The sequence below is a fragment of the Rhinoderma darwinii genome, chromosome 2, assembly GCF_050947455.1.
Source record: "Rhinoderma darwinii isolate aRhiDar2 chromosome 2, aRhiDar2.hap1, whole genome shotgun sequence".
Classification (NCBI taxonomy): Eukaryota; Metazoa; Chordata; class Amphibia; order Anura; family Rhinodermatidae; genus Rhinoderma; species Rhinoderma darwinii.
In genome coordinates this window covers 417,323,776-417,347,680 of record NC_134688.1, presented here as the reverse complement: position 1 = coordinate 417,347,680, position 23,905 = coordinate 417,323,776, and the positions used below count along the sequence as shown (strand labels likewise).

At 40.1% G+C, this 23,905-nt stretch overlaps 1 long non-coding RNA gene across 1 annotated transcript; it reads left to right on the top strand.

The window, feature by feature from the left end:
* The first annotated feature begins 1,597 nt into the window (after positions 1-1,597).
* LOC142741457 (uncharacterized) lies at positions 1,598-22,628 on the top strand. The gene is made up of 4 exons (XR_012881149.1): positions 1,598-1,674; positions 2,786-2,862; positions 21,969-22,106; positions 22,269-22,628. It is a non-coding gene; the product is annotated as an uncharacterized LOC142741457 (long non-coding RNA).
* Positions 22,629-23,905: the final 1,277 nt, after the last annotated feature.

Below are 23,905 nucleotides of genomic sequence, written 5' to 3'. Positions count from 1 at the left end.
AGGATCTATTTCACAACACTGGTGCTTAGAAATTATTGAGGCCAGTATTCAAAAAAGGGTTAAAAAAAAAAGTGAGCCCGGAGACTATAAGCTTGCTCCCTTTTCTTTTGTACATGTTTATTAATAAACTTGTAGAAGCCTTATAGAGTATAATCCCAGTATTTTCAGATGATACTAATCTCTGTAAAGTAATCAACACATAGGAGAATTATATATTATTACAGAGGGATTTAGGGAAGCTGGAGGCTTGCACGGAGAAATGGCAAATTACGTTTAATGTGAATAAATTTAAGGTTATGTACTTGGGCTAAAGTAACAAATTCTACAATTATGTATAAAATAGTAAAACACTGGGTGTAACTGCTACTAAAAAAGACTTTTGCATATTGGAGGACAGTAAACTTCACTTTAGCAACCAGGGCCAGGCAGCTGCTGCCAAGGCAAATAAAATCATGGGCTGCATCAAAAAGAGGCATAGTTGTTCAGGACAAGAACATAGTTTTGCATTTATACAAGTCACTAGTCCACACATGGAATATTGTGTACAATTCTTGGCACCTGTGTGTAGGAAGGAAATGGCTGAACTTGCGTGGATGTAGAAAAGAAAATGAATGGATTGCAGTAAAATGTCAGGTTATCAAACATGGCGTTTTAAGCTTAGGAGAGATCTAACTTGTTACCATGATAAGGCGGACATATTCTACATCTAGAAGTTAGAAGGTTTCATCATCATACTAGAGACGGGAATTCTTTACTATAAGAGCAGTTAGACTATGGAACTCATTGCCACAAGATGTGGTGGTTGATTCATCAAACAATTTCAAGAGGGGCCTAGACGCTTTTCTTGAAAAAATATAATATTACAAGTTACGTTTACTAGATTACTTAAGATGGGTATTGATCCATTTATTCTAATTGCCATAATTAAAGTCGGAAAATAATTTTTTACCCTAATATATGGCAATTGGCATCAGCCCCAAAGGGGGCTTTTGTTTTCCTCTTGATTAACACGGTAGGATTATAGGTTGGACTTGATGAACCTGTGTCTTTTTCTCAACCGTAATAACTATGTAACTTTGTAACCTCTAATGCATCTTTTTTCTTAGCTGAACAATTTTTTTAACCCCTCATTGTAAGAAAGACCTCCCATCTAATTTAAAGAAGCAATCTGTTTTTTTTTCTATGACTAAGTACCTATCCCCCTTATAGATATACTCAGTGAGTATTACCTTATGTAGTTATTCCATTCTATCTGAATTATTCTCTTCAGTTAAGTCATGTTACCTCACTCTGACCTGATAAAATCTACAGCAGTTGATGTAGATACGAGTCAGCCTCTTCACTTTTTGATTTATGGACTGTACCAAACAGGTTCTCCACAGAGGGGATACAGAAACAATTGTTATTAACTACTGATGAGCAGACACATATCTATCATATAGTTATAATGAAGGAGGTCGCAGCTCAGCCTCCTGAATTAGAACTGTGGGACAGTTAGTAACATAAGTTTCTGTATCCCCTCTCTAGAGAACCTGTTTGGTACAGTCCATAAATCAGGAAGTGAAGAGGCTGATTCTTATCTACATTAACTGCTGTAGATTTTATCAGGTCAGAGTGAGGTAACATGACTTAACTGAAGAGAAAAATTCAGATAGAAAGGAATAACTACATAAGGTAATACTCGCTGAGTGTATATATTAGAGGAATATGTATTTAATGATAGAAAGAAAAAAAATAAGGTGCTTCTTTAATATTCTAGTTGCCAGCCTTTGAACCCTCTCTTGCTCTCCTTTATCCTTTTTACAACGTGATCACTTTTGATATTTGATTTGCAGACTGTCATGTGTAACCTGGATAAACAACTCCCAGCTGCTTTACTTTTTATGATATTTATTGCATTCAACTCAGGTTGTTAAACTTCACATACAATAATGTACAATTTTTGGCACCTGTGTATGAAAAAGAACAGAAAGCATAGCATTTACTGATAGCACCACCTCTCACACTAAGCTAGGACAGATTCTAATACCAGGACGCTAATCTGTCATAATCTATTGAAAGTTAGTTGGGCTCTCCTTTATGCTGGGAAGCGGTTCAAACTTCTTGTCCACTACTAGCTCAAAATGGCCGCAAGTCTGGTTCATTCAGTCTTTTTGTCACACGAACTTCTAGCTGCTTACACTAATAAAATCTTCTTCACACTGAAATCCTTCCTCCACCTATCAGGTGAGGTTTCTGCTGTTTCTCTTCTGTGAGACTGCACAGACTGTTCAGATGACACGTAGTCATCACTGTCTTACACTGCTGCCCCCTCCACACAGTCTCCCAGTCTCCATTAGAGCATAATTACCAAAATGTAAATCCCCCAAATCCCCCAAATCAATACTTAAGTACGCCCATTTCTAACTGGAACACCCCAAAACATTTGGAAATGCCCACTTGTCATGCAAATTTGCATAAAACACACCCCTTTTGTGGTCTGGTTTGCGGGATTTTCCAGCCAAAATCTGGATTGTTGGCAAGTATATTAGACTACCAACTGTCAATTAACCCTATCCTTCCCACTTGAACCATGCACCAGATTATGATCTCTAGCCAGATTGTGGCTTGCCCTACAAGATCTGCAAACGTAATGTCTGTCATATTTTAAGAAAACCATGGGAAAGCCATCACTTTCACCATACACATTGGATAATATAATAATAATTAACCCACTTAACACCTGTAACGGAGTCAAACAAAAAAACCTGTAATTGATTTATTTCTGTTCCTTATTTGTTCACAGATGCAGTGGACTAAATTTATGATGTTCTGACGACTGCTACATTGGTCGATTAAGTCTTCGCTTTACCAGTTCATTTGGTAAGCACAAATTGTTGCATCATGATTTTTCTCTTTTTAACCCTTCACATAGTTACATAGTTACATAGTTAGTACGGCTGAAAAAAGACACATGTCCATCAAGTTCAACCATCAACCATGATGTTGTGCATGATCTTCGTTTGCAAGATCTCCATTTTATTTAGTCCATTTTTTTATGTCAGTACTGACTACATGAAGAGAGATCACAGATTTGAAGAACTCTACTTCCTTCCAAGTGTTTTGCATTTCCCTACCTGAACAATATTACTTAATGTAAGTGCAATACCATAATCGGCTGTCTTATGTAGGTTAAGATGTTTCTTTACGTTATGTCTGGTTACTCTCGCGGATTTTGCTACTGTATATGCAGGTTAGGAATACAAACTGTATTTTCCAAATTAACAACTATAGACAACATGCAGATGCTTGCTACATGGATGATAAGTTCAAATATTGCAAAAAAGTATTTGCATGCATTTGGGAAGAATAGGTAGTACTCTGAATAAAATATTTAAGTACTGCTGCAGGCAGGACAGAGAAATGTGTTATGGAATGAAACTGAGATGCTGGGCTGTTATATTGCATTAGCCACAGAGGACTGCTTGTACACTTCCAATCATATGATGAACTGCGAGCAGGCATGCCAGCAAATGCAATGATTGTTCAGTAAGGCAAAGCATAATTTCCGCAGACATCACAGCTAAACTAACTTATTGGACATTAATACAGATCTATGGCCAAGTGGCAGAACAGCAAATACCAGAATAGACTCCTAATGCGCCAATTTCTAGGCAGCAGTATGGATGTGTTTGGTGGGAATAGTGTCGAAACAGAATAATATCCTAGACTATCTATCACCTCCACCTCTTATGGCAGAGCTTTGCTGCAGGCTTTAACACTAGATTATTCACATCTTAAATACTATTACATATTGCCTGAAAAAAACTTTTACAGCGCTAGCTGCCCGTCTAACCCACTGCAATATTTACATGCTTTCCAGCAGCAGTATAAATGTACACTGTCTTCATTTATTTCACCCAGATGTTTATGGGATGCGGTTTTACTGGAAAGCATTTGGTTTGCGTACTTAGGCGAGGGAGAAATATAAGTACTTTTTCCCTAGACATCTAAACCACAGCCTATTTTGTATACCTATTTGGAGATGTTAATTTACTTTTTAACTCCCTGCCTCCTCCTGCTTCTGTAAGATACTTCAGCCGAAAATCGGGGTGTAACTATAGAAGGGCAGAGGTTGTAGTTGCACTTGAACCCTGGTACCTAAAGGACCCAACAGCTCCTTTGCTACAGAAGTGTACAGCAGTCGCATCAATTGTATGTGATATTAGATGTTCCACCTCTGCAAAATCAAAAAAAGTATATTGCTGCTAAAATAATGTATAGAAGCCAAATTGTGTGAGTGATGTGTATCTTCTGTATTTTAATTGGATCATAAAATACTTAATTTTTGTAACCACTCATGCTTAACAGATAAAGAAAACATGCACTAATTACATGAATTTAATACAGGAAATTAAAGCTATTTTGGGGTACTTAGTCTTTATTTTAAACAAAAGGTAAGACAAAAAATGAAAAGTCAAAAAGACCAAAAGTACCACAATCACTGACGTAGCTATAGGGGTCGCAGCGGTCGCAATTGTGACCGGGCCCCGAAGCCAGGGGGGCCCACAGCCCCCCCCCCCCGCACCACATCAATAAAAAGTTACTATAGTAACTCGGGCTGCGGGCCCCTGTTACTATAGTAACAGACCGTACTTACCTTCCTGGTTCCGGATCGCAGCGGAGGTCCTGACGTCAAGCGCTGTGCGCAGCTCATGACGTCACAGCGCTATGCGCCGCGCACAGCATCGAGACGACAGAACTACCGCCGCGGCTGAAGAGGAAGGTAAGATTAGCCCTGACTGGCGGGGTCCGACTCCCGGGACCCGCCAATCAGCTGTTTTGAAGGGGCGGCAGCACTCGTACGAGAGCTGCTCCCCTTCATTCCATTCACTTCATTCCGGTCACACTGTGAATCGGTGTCGGCGATTCACAGTGTGATCGAGTAGTGAAATGAAGGGGAAGCAGCTCTCGTACGAGTGCTGCGGCCCCTTCAAACAGCTGATTGGCGGGTCCCGGGAATCCTGTGGATAGGCCATCAATGTTTAGGGACTGCACAACCCCTAAGCCTACGATGTAGCAGGCTTAGAGGGCCCATTAGACAGGATCACAGATTGTGTGATCCTGTCTGCTGGGCCCTGTATCTAAGCCAATCACATGGTAGGCTTAGATACATGGCCCATGCGTGACCCTGTCTGCTGGGCCCTGTATATAAGCCAATCACGTGGTAGGCTTAGATACATGGTCCATGTGTGATCCTGTCTGATGGGCCCTGTATATAAGCCTACCACACTGTAGGTTTAGATACAGGGTCCAGCACACAGTAATCTTATACTGTATAAGATTACTGTCTGCTGGACCCTGTATCTAAGCCTACCATGTGGTAGGCATAGATACAGGGTCCCACAGACAGTATCACACATGGGCCCAGTATCTAAGCCTAACACATGTGTTACTAATAGTTTTTTTTGTGTGTTTTCTTACAGGTTCGGTCGTTGGACTACGGTGGATTCCAGGACTACTTCGATGACGGCTTTTTTTTTATTATCAATAAAATGGTTAATGAGGGTTGGGTGGGGTTTTTTTTTATTTCAATAAAATATTTTTTCTATGTCTTTGGATTTTTTTAAACTATATTACTACCGCCTTAGTAATGGCTGTCGGCTGATTGACAGTATCCATTGCTAAGGCGGGGCTTAGTGTTAGCCGGTGCAGAGGCTAACACTAACCCCCTATATTACCCCGGTACCCACCGCCACCAGGGGTGCTGGGAGGAGACGGGTACCATCCAGTACTTGACCATCTGTAGTGATGATCGGCCACTGGGGCGGCTGCAGGCTGGTAGTATCAGGAAGGGAAAGGCCAGATACAGTGGCCCTTCCCACCCTGGTAATGCTAGGCTGCTGCTGCTTTATTGTATCTGGCTGGTTATGAAAAATGGGGGGGACCCCACGTCATTTAAAATAAAAAATAAAAAAATAATTGGAAAGAACGATGTGGGGTCCCCCCCCCAATTTTCATAACCAGCCAGATACAACACAGCTGCAGCAGGCAGCATTACCAGGGTGGTAGGTGCCACTATTTTTGGCCTTCCCCAGCCTAGTACTACCAGCCTGCGGCCACCCCGGTGCCTGCCCGTCACTACAGATTGACGGGTACTGGTTCGTACCCGGCTCTTCCCAGTACCCCTGGTGGCAGTGGGTACCGGGGTAATAATGGGGGTTAGTGTTAGCCTCTCTGCTTGCTAACATTAAGGCCCGCCTTAGTAATGGAGGTTGTCAATCAGCCAGCGGCCATTACTAAGGCGGTGATAATAAAGTTTAAAAAGATACAAGCACATAGAAAAAATATTTTATTGAAATAAAAAAACAACCCTCATTAACCATTTTATTGAGAATAAAAAAAACGCCGTCATTGAAGTCCTCGCATCCGAAGTCCAACAACCGAACTTGTAAAAAAACACAAACACACAAAAATATTCAGTAACACATAAAGAAGCAAAATTATTATTCTTACCTTTCCTGGGCCCAGCGCTGGAGCCGCAATGTCAGCGAGCTGAGTCCTGTATCTAATCCTATCATGTGTGATACAGTCTGCTGAGCCACTGTATCTAATCCGCTCATGTGTGATACTGTCTGCTGAGCCACTGTATCTAATCCTATCATGTGTGATACTGTCTGCTCAGCCACTGTATCTAATCCTATCATGTGTGATACTCTCTGCTGAGCCACTGTATCTAATCCTATCATGTGTGATACTGCCTTCTGAGCCACTGTATCTAATCCTATCATGTGTGGTACTGTCTGCTGAGCCACTGTATCTAATCCTATCATGTGTGATACTGTCTGCTGAGTTATTGTATCTAATCCTATCATGTGTGATACTGTCTGCTGGGCCACTGCATCTAATCCTATCATGTGTGATACTGTCTGCTCAGCCACTGTATCTAATCCTATCATGTGTGATACTGTCAGCTCAGCCACTGTATCTAATCCTATCATGTGTGATACTGTCTGCTGAGCCAATGTATCTAATCATATCCATAGTTTATAGGGTCGTAGTGCTATAGATATGCTATGCTGTCTCCTATACACACATTTTTTTTTGGGCGGACACATATGGATTGGGGCTATTTCCCCTGACATTTTAAGCCCTGAGGGTATGTTCACACGGCAGCGTCCATTACGGCTGAAATTACGGGGCTGTTTTCAGGAGAAAACAGCACCGTAATTTCAGCCGTAAGGGCATATGCAGGCGTCTTTCGCTGCGTCCATTACGGACGTAATTGGAGCTGTTTTTCCATGGAGTCCATGGAAAACGGCTCCATTTACGTCTGAAGAAGTGACAGGCACTTCTTTGACGCGGGCGTCTTTTTTACGCGCCGCCTTTTGACAGCGGCGCCTAAAAAAAATGACCGTCGGCACAGAACATCGTAAGACCCATTCAAATGAATGGGCAGATGTTTGCCAACGCTTTTGAGCCGCATTTTCGGACGTAATTCAATGCTAAAACGCCCGAATTACGTCCGTAAATAAGGTGTGTGAACCCAGCCTTAGTGACGCCCCGGCTGCTAGTGCTGCATTGTTGGGTCACTTAGGAGACCCAGCCATGCAGCTGAAACCTGCGGACCGTCGGCCATGAGGAGTTTGCGGGGGGGGGGGTGCCCAATAAGAACTTTTCCAGATTCGTCTTCTCCTTCTCCTTCTTCTTCTTCTTCTTCTTCTTCTTCTTCTTCTCATCAAACTTTGCATAAATTAATGGTACAAGCGAATATAAGAAACTTTGAAATAAATCATATTAGAGAAAAATGCCTTTCTCCACTTATCAGGCTTCTTTTCTCCCCCCTCTGGCCCCACCTCATCCCTGTTTACTCACTCTGAATAAACTGCTAAATCTGTCTCCTCAAGAAGAGACGGAACATTAGCTCACTGAAGGATCAGGTTACAGCTGTCCTTAAAATTCTATAGAGAGGGGAGCGAGCAGGAGCAGAGTAAGAGAGAGACAGAGAGAGAGAGAGACACACAGAGACGCTGCTTCTAGTAAGTGTTCTATCTCCCCCATTGCTGAATTCTCATATACACTGCTCAGTACTGTTGTATAAACTCCTCCATGCTGTTGCTGTTTCTATATGTGTGATATATAGAGATAGGAGAGTAGGATTCTCCTCTTATATGCGTACAGTGTATAGAAGACATGACAACAGTTAGGCTCCACCTAATAGCTCAGGAAAAACGGAAAATTAGAGATAGAGCATGCTGAGGGGAAAATTTCAAAAAAAAAAAATGCCATATACAAGTCATATAATGACCAAAAATAGTGTTATTCCTCATGTACACACACATGGCAGCTTATTCTGAAAAGTCACCTGAAAGCTTAGGTTCGCTTTGAGTAATTGTTGAATCTTAGTACAAATTTGGTCATAGTCATATTTTGATTTTTATTAAAACCAGACATGCTTTGTTCATATTATGTATTAATACATTGCTCTCTACATACCACCATGGTATCCATTAAAAAGGAAAAATAATAATTGAAATAAACATTGGAAAGCATTGGACACTAAGAGGGGCAATAGATCTAAGGTTTTATGCCTTTTCACATATTTTAAGATGGATGAAACAGTGCATGTGTAGTCAATTATCCATTTGGAAATAAGTGAAAAATCTATAAATATTGCTCCAAATTGTTTTTTTAAGAACAGGTAGAAAAGGTAGATGGGGTGATAAATATTGCAAGAAATTAAATATATAATTTAGCAATTGCATTTAGCATGTAAATAGAATATGTGTTAACTAATATTGTATAGAGCATCTTGCTTCAAATATCAGAATCACAGTTGAACCTAGCTTTAGGTTAATAAACTTAAAACAGCGTGAAGATGAAAGAGGTTACAAAGAATTCAGTGGTTGCCCTGCAGATTCAAAGTCTACAACCCCCATACACACAGTGACTCTTAAATAATGCATAATTCTCTTGAACTATTCTTCAGGGTAAATAAATAATCCTGAAAATACAGCAGGTCAACTGTCTGCATAATTATGGCTCTCTTCAGGTCTAGTTTTAATTGTCATAGTATTTCTTCTGCTGTCATAGAGAGAAGTATTGCATAAATCAGCGGCAGGTAGTCATCCATATATAATGACATTTACAGTACATCACAGGCAGGCAGAGCTGAGAGTGGCGAAGAAAATCTAACACATAGGGGAATGTTGTACTTGTTATCTGGAAAGTGAAATTGTTTCAGGAACTGGATTTTGAGAGTAGACTTTACATGTTGTCTGTTTTATCCTGATGGTGTCACTTTCCACTTTTCATTTAAATTGGTCATTACTTTTAAACTATACTCTGCAGTAAGGATCAGTTCATGTGTCTGAGATACTCTAACTTTGATTTATAATATGCATGGAGATAATTTGTGTTGCTGAAGGTCACAGATAAATACTGTAGTTCTTAGGAACCTGGAGCAATGTCTTGTGACGTAGAGAGATAGGTGCACAGTTGTGAATGGATCTGGAACCGTGGTCACATCTTAAAAGCATTTTTTAATTTACGCAAGTATTTTATAAAGGCAAATTGACATTTCTTAAAATGACAAAAATCTGTAGAATTAAATTTTTTACGATTAGACATGGAGTTGTAATATAGAGGACCTGTTACCTCTCCTGATATGTCTATTTTAGTGAAATATCAATTCTTAGAACTCTATGTCGTGCTGGTCCTCTGTTATTCTTTCTAGAAATATATGAATAACCAGGTGTTACCAGTTGGGGGTTTGTCCCTACACAGACAGACACTATCCAATCAGTGCTGACATAGTGAGACTGCATAGGGACGCCCCTATTAGATAAGGGGAATGGTAACACCCAGCTGTCAATTTATACATACATTTCTAGGAGGAATAACAGAGGAACAGCACAACACAGAAAATATGTGCCAGACCTGTCACTTCATGGGGAATACAAATATTTACTAAAATAGACATGTCAAGCACATCCCTTGTTTACACGTGGAGATGTGCTGCAGACTAATAATATTTTTTTTTACCCGTATAAAAGATGCGATTAGCTGACAATTGAGCATTTGCTCGTTTGTTAGCTGATCGCTGACATGTTTACATGGGGCAATGATCAGGAACGAGCATTCGCATGGCTGATCATCGATCTGTGTAAAAAGGTCCTTTGGTTTCCTTATGAGAAAATATATCTTATAGTTACATAGTTAGCATGACTTAAAATAAACATATATCCATCAAGTTGAACCAGGGGAGTGGAGGTTGATGTAGCGTGTAATAAAAAAAAGTAATCTCTTTTTACTCTTGTTGATCCACGGTGAGGCAAAAAAACATTGCAAAAACTAGCTTGTGGTGCAGATTTTACATTCTGCAGCATGCACAGTCTGTTGCGGAGAAGCAGCGGATTTTCACTGCGGACAAGCCTGAACAGATTGCAAAATAGGCAAATTTTGAAGCAGATTCGTTGCGTAAATGCCGAGAATTTGCAGCAAAATCTGCATCTGTAAATTTCCATAATGTCTGAACATGCCCTTAGGTTATGTTTACATGCGTTGAATTGCTGTGAAAAAATTTGTAGCACATCCAGTCCAGATATGGCAGGGAATTCTGGATGAAAGTCCACACCAAATCTTGTACTATTTGGTGCAGATGTTTGGCTGGGTTTGCCACTGCATAGAAGAATAGGAGAGCAGGGGTGATTAAAAACAAAGACTATACTCACCTCCCCTGTTGCTGCCTTATCGAAGAGTTCCTACTTCTCGGCTAAACTTTGTTGAGCAGGTCTGCAGGGATGACATCTGGTCCCATGTGACATTATGTTCACATGGGACAATATGTTCTTCTAGTTGCGATTTTTGCTGCAGAATACACAACTTTTGCCATTTGTTGCAGATTTTCCCTTTTTTATTAAACTCAATGAGGAAAAACTGCAACAATTGTGCAACCACTCCGCATCACAAATTGTCATGCTGCAGTTTAAAAAATCCACACCATAGGCCAATATCTGCATGGAAAATGTTTCGCAGGGTCTGGGTGAGATTTGTTAAATCTCATTAACTTTGCTGCTACTGTACTGTGCTAACACAACCAATCTGTACACATAGGGAGCTAAAAGATTGTCTCAAGATGCACAAATGCAAAGTATATCAGAACGGTAATGAATAGAAAGAAGAGTTCACATGTATATATAAATAGAGACAGCCAAACATGTAAACCAAGCGTAACTTGGTGCATTGGCCAGAAACATATAGATAAACCTACAAACAAAAAGAACAATTCTCGCACAAAAAATCTATATCATTTGTCATAAAAAAAAAAGTCGCTTTATTAAGGGGATAAATACAAAACATTTAAAAGATGAGTCACACAATGTGAAAAACATGGCGTCAGCCTATGCAGGACAAAATATGGTAAAGTCAAGGCATGTACATGCATAAATGGAAGTATACAGGCATGTGGATATAGGAAAAAATAGGAGGACGCTGACTATGCCTGGCACATATCATGTCAAAATATGATGCTATCAATGGCAATATATAATGCTAATGCAAATAACAAGGAGGCACCGAGGTGCACATGTATGGAAATAGGAGACAAGGCATAGGCAATGACCAGTGAGGCATAAAGTCAATACTAAACACATGCCTGGGGAGCATACAACAGATGCCCTACAAAATGGAGTACATACCTAAATACATGTTCCTGCATAGGAGAGACGCCGGAACCCGACGCGCGTCCCAGATGAAGCCGGGAGGGCGAAACCCAGGGTCGGGCGCGTTTGTTTGACGTGCTTCTATTGATTTTATTTGAATCACCAATGTTTTTATTCTTCTATTTTCCTGTAAGTATGGAAAAAATCTTGTGTATTGCAAAAAAAAAAAAAACAGAGGGTGTTGCACTATTTCTCCTTTTCTTTATTGGAGTCAGAGGATTTATCCTGCTTGGACCCTGAGCATCGGAACACGGTGCAGAGCTTCGTGGGACTACAAGGATCATAACAACTGCATACACCTTCTCTGGATTGTGGATTGTCTATTGCTTGTGGACTGAGCAGAACCGTCTATAAGGGCATGGCCCCACGTGGCGGTTTTCCTCCGCAGCTGTCCGCATCAATGCCGCACAGAATCTGCGTTGCAGATTCTGCGGCGGATCTGCCCAAAATGTGCAGTAAATTGATGCGGATTAGCTGCTGCGGACTGCGGTAAAAGTGCTTCCCTTCTCTCTATCAGTGCAGGATAGAGAGAAGGGCCAGCACTTTCCCTAGTGTAAGTAAACAAATTTCATACTTACCGGCCGTTGTCTTGGTGACGCGTCCCTCTTTCGGCATCCAGCTCGACCTCCCTGGATGACGCGGCAGTCCATGTGACCGCTGCAGCCTGTGATTGGCTGCAGCCTTCACTTAGACTGAAACGTCATCCTGGGAAGCCGGACTGGAGACAGAAGCAGGGAGTTCTCGGTAAGTATGAACTTCTATTTTATTTACAGGTTGCTGTATATTGGGATCGGTAGTCCCTGTCCAGGGTGCAGAAACAGTTACTGCCGCTCGCTTAACTCTTTCAGCACCCTGGACAGTGACTATTTACTGACGTCTCCTAGCAACGCTCCCGTAATTACGGGAGCCCCATTGACTTCCTCAGTCTGGCTGTAGACCTAGAAATACATAGGTCCAGACAGAATGAAGAAATGTCATGTCAAAAAAGCAAGACGCATCCGCAGCACACATAACATGTGCATGACATCTGCGGACTTCATTGCGGAATTTAGAATCTCCATTGAAGTCAATGGAGAACTTCCGCAATGAGTCCGCAACCAGTCCGCCACTGGTCCGCAACATCCATTGTATGCTGCAGACACCAAATTCTGCACCGCAGCCTATGCTCCGCAGCAGAATTTTCAGCCTCGTCTAAACGAAGCCTACTAAAAAGAAGTGGAAGGCAATGGAGAAACGGCTCCGCTGCGGATTAATGCTGCGGAGTGTCCGCAGCGGAATTCAAGAGCAATTCCGCCACGTGGGGCTTTGCCCTAAGACTACAGGTTGGACTTTGTTCCTTAGTGCTGTTCGAGCGGTGGAAAACTTGATTTACTTTTGTTTTATTTCTAGGTGTTTGGATTTCACCTGACTTTTTGCCTGCTCCAGCCTGAAAAATACTCATTGTTAATAACATTCATTGTGGTCATTTGAGCCAGGATTTACCTATATAGTCTATAAGCATTTTACATTATATTATGGTCAAATGGGAATATACCTTTTGGATAAGATCACATGTAACGGATTTGTTGTGGAAATATTGCGCAGCAAATCTGCAGAAAACCACAGGAAATCCGCAGTGGATAAATAACATCAAATCGTCTGTCTTTAACGGCATATTTAGCTGATTATTTCAGTGTGCATTTTCATTTCATCACATGCATTGCATTTAAATGAGGAAATTTTGCAATAAATACACAAACTTTCCACAGGAGAAATTGACATGCTGCGGATAAAAAACAAACCGGAATGCAGGCCAAAAATGCCCACAAATAAACCCACTTCACTGCTTTCAACATACATTAGATTACTGGAGTCTTAGGGCAGATTCACACGAGCGTTGCGTTTTTGCGCGCGCAAACAACGCAGCGTTTTGCGAGCGCAAAAACCATTTGACAGCTGCGTGTGTCATGCGTGTCTGATGCGCGGCTGCGTGATTTTCGCGCAGCCGGCATCATAGAGATGAGGCTTGTCGACGCCCGTCACTGTCCAAGGTGCTGAAAGAGCTAAATCTTTCAGCACCCTCGAGAGTGAATGCCGAACACAACAGCGAAAAACCTGTAAAAAAAAAGATAAAGTTCCTACTTACCGAGAACTTCCCGGCCGTTGCCTTGGTGACGCGTCCTTGGTGACGCGTCCTTGGTGACGCGCCTCTCTTGACATCGGGCCCCACCTCCCTGGATGACGCGGCAGTCCAAGTGACCGCTGCAGCCTGTGATTGGCTGCAGCCTGTGCTTGGCCTGTGATTGGCTGGAGCTGTCACTTGAACTGAAGTGTCATCCCGGGAGGTCGGACTGCAGGAAGGAGACAAGAGTAATCGGTAAGTTAGAACTTCGTTTTTTTTTACAGGTGCATGTATTTTGGGATCGCAAGTCACTGTCCATGGTGCTGAAACAGTTTAACTCTTTCAGCACCATGCACAGTGAATCTCTCCCGACGTCGCGGACCGGAAATTTTTTTGCCGGGTTCGGCCAAAACGAGTTTGGCCGAACCCGGTGAAGTTAGCTTCGGTTGTCGGGGTTCGCTCCTCGCAAAGACACTCCGTTTGGATGCTTGGAAACAGAAAAGCACGTGGTGCTTTTCTGTTTCCATTCATCCTTTTGACAGCTGTTGCGCAAACACGCAGTTCGCACGGAAGTGCTTCCGTGCGACATGCGTGGTTTTCACGCACCCATTGACTTCAATGGGTGCGTGATGCGTGAAATACGCAGAGTTATTAAACCTGTCGCGTATTTTGCGCAGCGAACAAACGCTGCACAAAATACACGGACTGTGTGTACTGCCCCATAGACTTCTATAGGGCATTGCGTGCCGCGCGAAAACCACGCGGTCTACACGCTGCCAAATCACGCTCGTGTGAATCCCCCCTTAGACCCAGAACCGATGCTTACATATTTGAGTCCGCACTTGTGTTTTTTACATTTTCTACTACAGTTTTTTAGTGTTGAAAAATGTATTTTCCTTTTTATTTCCAATTAAAATATATTTCTACTTTCATGATAATTTTTTTGTATCAAAAGATATTTACTTATTCCTACCAAATATTATAAAAAAAGAATGGAGATTAAATCAATGGTTTGAATGTGCCTTTCCGAGCAAAAATGAGTCTCCTTCTAGAATATATTTGCAGAGCCGTGATCTCAACCTCATAAACCCCCTTTCGGATGTAGTGGCCTTGTTCTATTGCCCCCCCCCCCCCCCATATTAATGCTCCTGTGGATGTATGGACATGAACTCTGCATCTATTTTCCACACTAGTGGAAAGCCTTTGCATTTTTCTGAGAGGCAGGGGTCCCGCAGGTGAGAAGCTTATGCAGATGAGTCCTTTCTTACATTTCCTCATATCCCAACATATCCTAAAACATGGCGCGAGATCACCAGCTTTGAAAAAACAAATATGCTTTTGCAATACTCTGTCCCGAGATATCTATGCTACATATGTTAACCAGTGGTCGTGATGTGTTTTGCAACCTGACAAGGATTTTGCTAGCATGTCGCGATATTTTATTGAATTTGTTTTATAGAATGGTTAACCAAATTCAAGCAAAGGTAAGAGTGGACACATCTGTACACTTCCCATTAAAATAGTGACTGCCTGCATAGTAACTAGAAAATACTGGATTCCATAGTACATTTTATGAAAGCCCCCCCCCCCCCTAAATCAATCACCGAGTCAGGGTAACCCCTCCTATATAGAACTTGTTGTCTGCACCATATGAAATTACAGCTTCCAGTATGGTCTGGACAGTGGTAAAATTATGCTGGGAGTTGTTGTTTCGCAAACAAATATGGTACCACATTATTACCACAAACAAGTGAATACCATAATGATCTGGCAAAGTTACAACCACCATAAATAACAAATTAAATACATTGACTCATAGTTGACATCTTCTCTGATTGTAGTAGTCCACTTTTGGACTCCATGATGACTTCTCCAAGCCGTAATGCGCCTCTCAAGTTATTCATTAGGACATCTTTGACTCTTTTTTTTTCACTTTCTCTAGAAACACAATCTCTTCATCCTGCTTTACCCGGCACTGTGCCTGCTGCTACACCCAATACTATGCCATGCTGCTGCCCCCAATGTTACCTGTTCAATTTTATACAGTATTACACCATAAAATATTGCCATACACAGTGTCACACAAAATATTTCCATAAGCATAGTGCCTCCTAAAATAGTGCCACACATTGCTCCCCAAATAATAGTGCCACAATTTATGTTTCCATAAACAACCTTTACTATACTCGCCTTTCCCCATTCCCAATTTGGGCTGTCTGTGGCTCCATGCAGGTGAACGCAATGATGATATGCATGGAGAGAGGCTGTCTGGCAGTTAAAATTAGCCTGCAACTAAAAAGGTGCTCCCTTGCATTTGCTGGACAATAGATCCTCCTGTTTAAGTTGTTAAAATCACAGGAACCTGCCTGAGCAGAGAACGTACGTAGTCGAGGCCCCTAGGACCCCGAGGCGGTGAAGGATCCGGTCATATGTCTGTATGCTTTTCCTATAATTTGGTCCAGAGTAGAAATTACATTCTTGTATCTTGTTGATATTTCCAGTATTCTTTTTTGCTTTGTTTTAAAAAATGTTCATTGAAAAAAGAATGCAATGGGATGCAACAGAATGCTATAGACAAAAATTAAAATATAATGATACAAGTCCACAGGGACACAAATATGTGGTAGGCTATTTTTCTCTGTCCCGTTGAACCTTGTCAGACAGATGCCTACAGGATACTTTCTTATATGGAGATTTGTTCTATAAAACCCTATGGGCCCTATGCAAGATACATTGGTATTAAAAAAAACTAAAATACAGCTTTTGTCCTAGTGGGACTGGCAAACATGATGCATAGGGCCCTTGTTTTAATGCATTATTGATTAAATAGATATCATACTTTAGATATATTTTTACATAAGGTACAAATGCTAAAAAAAACACCAAAAAAAAAACTCTATATTGCAACAGTTACAGGCCAAAATACAAAATCAGCTTTTCAGTGTGTGCTTCTCATCAATAAATGACAATCATTTATGGAACTCATAGCACTTGACAAATAATTATTCCTCTATTAACATTGCTTGCTTCAGGTCCTTTTATTAGTGAGGCTACAGAATAATATATTAAAATGTTGTACTTTGCAAAATGCTGAAATTAATGTGAGGATCTGCGATTTTTAATCAACGCTGGAAGATAATATCTGCTTTTCACTTAATTTGCTCTGCATGTGTCTCTTCGAAGCTGTAGTTTGTGTTAACTGACCTAATTAGTGACCTGTACTAATTGCAAAGCTCCTGATTTATTCTCAGCCAGGAACACTATATGATCATTCTTTTGGAACCTTTAATTGCTAATGTATTTATCAGATAATAAGATAAAACGGTGTATATATTATAGGGTTGAAGTATTATCAGAATAGGATTGAACAGGGGTCAGCATCTTTCGGCACTCCAACTGTGGTAAAACTACAATTCCCAGCATGCCCTAACAGTCTTTGACTGGAATACTAAAGCCTTTGGCTATCAGGGCATGCTGGGAGTTGTGGTTTTACAACAGCTGAAGTGCCGAAGGTTGCTGACCCATGGGATAGAACAAACCTGTACCTTGAATTGTTGGAAAATGCATACATTTAAAAAACAAAACAAAAACAACAACAAATAAAAAGATTAAGGGGTTTTAATAAGATAAGAAAACAATATATATATATACACTACCGTTCAAAAGTTTGGGCTCACCCAGACAATTTTGTGTTTTCCATGAAAACTCACACTTATATTTATCAAATGAGTAGCAAAATGCCTAGAAAATATAGTCAAGACATTGACAAGGTTAGAAATAATGATTTTTATTTGAAATAATAATTTTCTCCTTCAAACTTTGCTTTCGTCAAAGAATGCTCCATTTGCAGCAATTACAGCATTGCAGACCTTTGGCATTCTAGCTGATAATTTGCTGAGGTAATCTGGAGAAATTTCACCCCATGCTTCCAGAAGGCCCTCCTACAAGTTGTATTGGCTTGATGGGCACTTCTTGTGTACCATACGGTCAAGCTGCTCCCACAACAGCTCTTTGGGGTTGAGATCTGGTGACTGCGCTGGCCACTCCATTACAGATAGAATACCAGCTGCCTGCTTCTTCCCTAAATAGTTCTTGCATAATTTGGAGGTGTGCTTTGGGTCATTGTCCTGTTGTAGGATGAAATTGGCTCCAATCAAGCGCTGTCCACAGGGTATGGCATGGCGTTGAAAAATGGAGTGATAGCCTTCCTTATTCAAAATCCCTTTTACCTTGTACAAATCTCACACTTTACCAGCACCAAAGCAACCCCAGACCATCACATTAACTCCACCATGCTTGACAGATGGCGTCAGGCACTCTTCCAGCATCTTTTCAGTTGTTCTGCATCTCACAAGAAGTCTGTGTGCTTTTGCCCATATTAATCTTTTCATTTTATTAGCCAGTCTCAGATATGGCTTTTTCTTTGCCACTCTGCCCTGAAGGCCAGCATCCCGGAGTCGCCTCTTCACTGTAGATGTTGACACTGGCGTTTTGCAGGTACTATTTAATGAAGCTGCCAGTTGAGGACCTGTGAGGTGTCTATTTCTCAAACTAGAGACTCTAATGTACTTGTCTTGTTGCTCAGTTGTGCAGCTGGGCCTCCCACTTCTCTTTCTACTCTGGTTAGAGCCTGTGTGTGCTGTCCTCTGAAGGGAGTAGTACACACCGTTGTAGGAAATCTTCAGTTTCTTGGCAATTTTTCGCATGGAATAGCCTTAATTTCTAAGAACAAGAATAGACTGTCGAGTTTCACATGAAAGCTCTCTTTTTCTAGCCATTTTGAGAGTTTAATCGAACCCACAAATGTAATGCTCCAGATTCTCAACTAGCTCAAAGGAAGGTCAGTTTTATAGCTCCTCTAAATAGCAAAACTGTTTACAGCGGTGCTAACATAATTGCACCAGGGTTTTCAAGTGTTTTCTAATCATTCATTAGCCTTCTAACACAGTTAGCAAACACAATGTACCATTAGAACACTGGAGTGATGGTTGCTGGAAATGGGCCTCTATACACCTATGTAGATATTGCATTAAAAACCAGACGTTTGCAGCTAAAATAGTCATTTAGTACATTAACAATGTATAGAGTGTATTTCTGATTAATTTAATGTTATCTTCATTGAAAAAAACGGTGCTTTTCTTTCAAAAATAAGGAAATGTCTAAGTGACCCTAAACTTTTGAACGGTAGTGTATATATATATATATATATATATATATAATATATATATTTCCCGTAGAAACAGCGCCACTCTTGTCCATAGGCTGTGTCTGTTATTACCACCCAGGACAATTCACTGGACAAAGTGGCACCATTTCAAAAAAGGCAAAAAACCTTCCACACTTGTTGATTCAACACGTCCATGTATTACCTGGTCGTCCTTTCATTTAATCTGGCCACACAGTTCTTTCCATGGTGCTAACAACTGATCGCTGAGGATTTGAAAAGCTGGAATCACAGAGATTAGTTGGTTGCTTGGATGGCTTCAATCTAAGAATGGTATGAGATTGCTATTCACCAGACAGTATACCCTTCATATGGTTGTTACTTTTCTACTTAATACACCACAGTTATGTCAATATACCACCACTTTTCTTCCTCTTATTCAGGCTCCTTATATTGTCTTTTAACGAGATGTGGATATAATACATATATTGTACGATACAAGTACTGTCAATGTGTATTAGTTGCTATTCTTTTATATACACATAGAACACTGCTGTTGCTTTATTGATATAGGTTACTCGATCTCTACTGCTGTAATGCTGCTTTTCCTATAGTTTTATTTTGTGTATTTGGAATATATATTAACAATTCTTGAGTGTACCCTAGTGTAGAGGTACACAGATTTTAATATACAGTTGTATTATGTACTACTAATCAGAATATCTTTATTTTTGATCATAGGTATTTATTATCTATAATGTGAATTGTCACATTATAAGTAATTATAATATTTATGCATTTGTATTGACTACTGCCAAGATTAAGGTTCTGGAAGGACCAAAACCTTAGCACATATTCTCTATTGGGTATTCCTATTTTCCTTCTATATTGAAGAGTATCAATTCCTCAAATTCGTTTATTCACCAATAAATATTCTAAGTTGCATCGAAGAAGAGTGCCGTGGTTTTTCTATTGTATATACTGGACATTGATAGACTGAGTCCTTACCAGGTGGTACCATCACCTAATTCTGGAGAGCTGACCATAAGCCTAAATTTCAATCTAAGAATGGGACTACTTCTTTGGAAAACTGAACTTCGAAATTAATGCTAAAAGTAAATAGCAGATAGACTTGCTTACAATGTTTGTTAGTCTGTAGGATTTTCTGCCTTTTCCTGTAGAAATCTTGCAGAGAACAGATCCCCTCATTCTTTTTTGGTAGACAGCTAAGGAACGATTCAATGGGGCATGGTTTATGTTTCTGGTTTTCAACTGAGCAAAAGGTGGGCTACTGTTTCAGCTAACTGTCTTACAGCCAGGCAGAAAGTTCTGAGGAGATGATGGAAATGTTTAATCTCCTGGCTCAAAGATAAGAATTCCCTATATATTTATCTTTTACAGCCCAAAGTTTACACATATGTCCCCTAAATGGGCAAGAGTATGTGGATACCTAAACATATCACACCTATCTAAGCTTGGACATTCCATTCCAAAACCATGAACATTAATATGGAGTTGGGCCCTCCCCTTTTGTAGTGATAAACACCTTAGCTCTTCTGAATAGGCCTTCACACAAGATTTTGGAGTGTGTCTGTGAGAATTTGTGCCTATTTAGCCAAAAGAACATTTGTGAGGTCAGGCACTGATGTTGGACGAGAAGGTCTGGCTCGCAATCGGCATTCCAATATTTCGCAAAGGTGTTCCATTGGGTGCAGGCAACCTGAGTACCTCCACACCAAACTCGTCACACCATGCCTTTATGAACTTCACTTTGTGCACAGGGGCACAGCCATGCTGGAGCAGGAAAGGGCCTTCCTCAAACTGTTGCCAGAAAGTTTGAGGCATACAAATATCTAAAATATCTTTGTATGCTGTAGCATTAATTTTTTATTACCCTTCACTAGAAAGCATTAATACAGAAGAAATATCCAATAAAATTGTATAGGGTATTTCTGTTGGAAGGTACTCTTTAGGCACTCAGCAGCACCGCTCTGCATGTTTGCCTGGTCTACTGCTTCGTGGCTAAACTGTTGTTACTTCTTGACACTTCCACTTCACAAAAATAGCACTTATAGTTGGTTGACCGGGACAAATCTAGCTGATCAGAAATCTCACAAATAGTCTTGTGGTAAAGGTGGCATCCTTTGACAGTGCCATGTTTAAAGTCACTGAACGGTTCAGTGTGACCCATACTACTACTACAAATGTTTTCCTTCGGAGATTGCATAGCTGTGTGCTTGATTGTATGCAACTGGCGTGGCTGGAACATAGAAACTCAATAATTAGAACGATTGTCCACATACTTTTGGTCATAAAGTGTACATCATTGGTAGTTTCAAACAAATAACAATGTAGTTTATGATCTTTCATAAAAATAATTACATTTCTGTAATGTTCACATGGCAACATACTGGGGTTGGGAGCGCTTGGCTTTTTCTTTATTTCCTATAGAGTTGTATAGAGCAGCAGTGCTTATGCATGACTGACACTCCATACAATTCATTCTCACCACAGATTAACCTGTCCCCTGTACTAGTCATCATGAGAGTTCCAGCACTGGCTATTTATCTATCTGAAACTCTATTTATAGTATATTTCATATATGTTTAAATGATGACATTAGTTTTTTCTGAATTCGGAATCCTGTTCTTATAGATGCTTTTTTATGCATAAAATGAAAAACATTTTCAAGTTTGTCGAGTTTCAAGTTTGTAATCTAAAATTGATGACATGCAATAGTCCCCAAGAAGTTTGAAGAGTAAGGGCATGGCAAAATTGCTGTGGAATTCTGCTGCGGACAGTCCGCAGTCGAAATCTGCAGCAGACAGTTTGTCCATTGTTTTCAACACCTTTTTAGTTAACTTCGACAAGATGTTGCGGAAAACTCCGCTGCGGAACATAGGCTACATTACGCAGTGGAGTTTCAAAATTACGCAATGAAATCCACAGATGTAATGTGTGTTGCGGATTTGTTATGTGTTGTGTTGCGGATTTCTTCCAGGAACAGGATAAATCATCATTCTGATGAAGAAGAGAAAACCTCAATTTTCGCCTTCCAGGCTTATTACATGAACACGGAGCTATTACCATGGCCAGATATAGGCGAATGGATATGGAAGTGTCCACTCTTATTAACCTTGTAAGTAACTTTACATGTTTATGTCATATTTTCACTAGTTTGTATGTATGATGTCTGAATAGCATCATCTGCTGTATGTAAACATTATAACAAAGATAAATATATAACATAATTCATAAGTACAAATCAAACTTCAACATGCACTGTCTATTTGTTTTTCAGGTACATACAGTGCAGGGTATAGTGAGCGCAACACACGGGATCAAGGCTGGACCTATGTGTGTCGAGGTCTATACCCAGACTGGGATGGAATGTTTGAAAGAGAGCAGGGTGTGATCCGAACCTGAATCCACAACGACAAATCCGCCGCATTTTACCTAACATTTTAGCCAAATCCGCAACTGAATCCGCAACATTGTCTGCAGCAATTCCGCCACGTCTGAACATGCTCTAACTCCAGTAAAGCATGGGTTTAAGTACAATTTCAGCAGCTATATCTTTTGCAGAAAATAGCTCTATCTTATGCTCTAGAAGTTGCATTCCGAAAAAGCAATCTCTTTAAGGAAAAATATATGTGGATCAGTCCAATTTCCATTAATCTTGGACAAAATCATTGTAGTCCAATAAGAAATCAAAAAGATTTTTTTTAAATGGTTTGAGTTCTATATTATTAAAGAAAATTGAATATTAGATTGAGAAAATTAATTTAACTAATTTCATATTTGTCTTATTGATTACATTTTTTAAATACCTTTTATATATATATATATACACGATAATTAAAAAGCCTTATCATAAATGAGCTGCTTCCATTACTGTATATCCTTATATTGATTTATTTACTGTTTATATTAAAAGAGATGCCATATATTTTGAAGCACTATAATTTTCTGAGTCATTCGCCAATCTGAAATTGCCAAGATATGTATTGACAAGGACAAGACCAAGAAGGTTCAGCTTAGAGGACACTCGACGCAGGAGAACCTGAAGCAATTTGTCACAACAAGCGCGAGGCTACTCCTCCAACCTGCAGCAGCAAACAGTTATTTGGTACAGACTGATAAACTCTTTTGCTTCACAGGTAGAGTCACATGACAAACACCTTTTATAAGATTATGTTTTGGAAACATAGCCACCGTCGTAGATTATACTTAAAACAATGGGTGGAGGAAAGATATAACTAGCCTGCCTTTTTACCATCCCATCCATCCATCATCCAATATATAAATAACACCGGATTCAGGCATCCATATTGTGGTTATATTTAAGCATCCCCCACACTTCAATTGTACCAAACTTAGATCACTGTAGCATTCTATTGTGATTTTAATTCTATTCAATAGGAGGTCCGGGTATTTTGGCCGTAATGCAGACACTAAAACGACGGTTGCATTGCAAAGTCTTCTTATGAAACAACGTATTTCTCTCCACATTTCACCTCCCTCAAGTTTCACATGGTAATTTTGTAAGTGTCCTTTACAATGTGCACCTATAGAAAATTATATGTAATGCCACAGTATCTAATTTTATTTATGAATACTCACATAGTTCATTTGCATTAGGTTGCTTTATCTATACTTAGAAAATTAAAATAATCAAACTGGTACTCTGAGAAACATCTCCTTAATTCAATGCATAAGGATCAGACAATGTTTAATCCCAAAACATCTGTAAGAATTAAGAAGAATCTATTATCTATTGCCACAATAATATCAGCGGAAGCTTAGGAGCGCCAGCAATTATTAGAATTGCCAAGTTCTACAGGAGAGCGTTCCACGTCTGTTATATCATCCAGCCTCTCTGCCCATGAATATTAATGCAGTCTCAAACTTTGAACTGAATAACTTTTGTATGTGCTC